The sequence below is a fragment of the Stegastes partitus genome, unplaced genomic scaffold (assembly GCF_000690725.1).
Source record: "Stegastes partitus isolate 25-593 unplaced genomic scaffold, Stegastes_partitus-1.0.2 Scaffold1628, whole genome shotgun sequence".
Classification (NCBI taxonomy): Eukaryota; Metazoa; Chordata; class Actinopteri; family Pomacentridae; genus Stegastes; species Stegastes partitus.
The window spans coordinates 1,269-2,972 of record NW_007579359.1 but is presented as its reverse complement, the minus strand read 5'-3'; the positions used below and the strand labels follow the sequence as shown (position 1 = coordinate 2,972).

Genomic DNA, 1,704 nt, shown 5'->3' with positions numbered 1-1,704 from the left:
CCCCCCCCATCCTCATCCAAATAAACAGGTACATTTGCGATGTGGTTCCCTCCGTCTCCTCTAGAGGTCGCCTGTAATCACCAGAGCACTTCTCCAACTGCCAAGTCTAGTTTTCGTTGGGTTTTCTTTTTTGCTTTCTTTGTTTGTTTCCTCCATTCCTGACCTGTTTCGTTCGTTTATCTCGTTCAGTCTGTTCCAGCGTAACACATTCTTTTGTGTGTGTTGTTTGTTTTTTTTTCTTCTTTTTTTAAAAATAGTAAATCATTCCTTGACAGTCTCTTTGGAGAGCTCCCACCGCCGCCTCCTCTCCTCCTCCTCCTCCCCCTCCTTCCTCCTCGGTCGTTTTAAAGATGGAGGCGGCACCAGACGAGTGGGGTGTAATTTGAGCACTTGCCCAACAGAAAGCGCTGCTGCATGCTCGGAAACATGCTAAGTCTTATCACGACAGCACAAAGTAAGACTTCCACTGGATTTACAAATGGAAAAAATAAAAAAAGAGGAATAAATCGCAGCTAATTTCACTCCCTCCGCGGACAGTCATTGTGGCAAAAGAAACACAACAACTCCCTCCACCTCTCCTCCTCCTCTTCCTCCCGCTTCCTTTTCCAGCTGGACAGGTTTTAAACATTTCAAATGTAGCAGCTCTCACCTAGAAGCCACCCCGAGCTCAGGTTCTTCAAGGGAATAATTTCTGCTGTTCACTTCCTCCTCCTCCTCCGATCGATCAGATTTGACTGGATTTTGTTTTTTGCCACCCCCACAACGTCCACATAACCTCCCCCACAACCCTCCCCTTCCTCCTCCTCCTCCTCCTCCACCTTAAGTAACTAATTGCTATGCAAAAAAAATCTATGGTTGTTTTTCATTTTACACCTCTTTTTATGCCACAGCCATTCAGTCACTGTTATTTTGTTTTCTTTTGTAGTTAAGCAAGATGTCAATGTACCTGTTCGATTGTTGCAGCAGTTAACCTAATCAAAAAGCAGAATTGGTTTTTCTTTTTTGTAAATAGTACCATTAAAACATTTATGTTTAACTTGGCGCGCTTTGTTCTGGTCTCAAGTCATTCAAGGTGAAACGATAGAAACAGCTCCCTCGTGTGTTGTTTTTAAACCCTCTGGACACGAAGAAGGTTTCTGGGTGTTTTTACTCACCGTCAGCTCTTTTTTCACTTCATGGAAAAATCCAAATCAAGGCTTGATGTTGAGATAACTCAGAATCCCTTCTGTGCAGGAAAATAAAGTTAAATTATAAAAGAAAAAACAGAACCTACATTTCATCCATGACTCATTTTACAAAAACTTTTAAAACCTGGAACCAACAAATACAATATTTTATTGTTATATGATCTCCTGGTTGCTATAAACTTTTTACAGAATGTGGTTCAAGCATGTGGTTTATTTTTCTCTAATGTTGAGCTCTCCTGTTATCTTTAGGGTCAGTTTGACCACATTCAGTGTTAGACATCTCTAAGTAAGTCGTTAGTTTTTCAGTTTTATTTGAAGGGCTATTTACACATAAACATGGATAACAATTTTAATTAAAGCCGCAAGCGGTGATGGACGGATCCTCGCCCTACGCTTGTCGGCCTTCGCTCACGGCGGGGGTGCAGTTGAGCCGTGTTGCATTTTCGAGGTTGGAGCGGAGAGATATTTTTATTTGTGCCGACCAGCTCTATATGCATTCCGAATTGCGTCGCTGTGG

The 1,704-nt window shown here is 42.2% G+C and overlaps 1 protein-coding gene across 3 annotated transcripts in view; it reads left to right on the top strand.

Moving 5' to 3' along the window:
- The window catches only part of LOC103371686 (KAT8 regulatory NSL complex subunit 1), a 40,174-nt gene that overhangs the window by 37,209 nt on the left and 1,261 nt on the right, over positions 1–1,704 (top strand). The window lies entirely within an intron of this gene.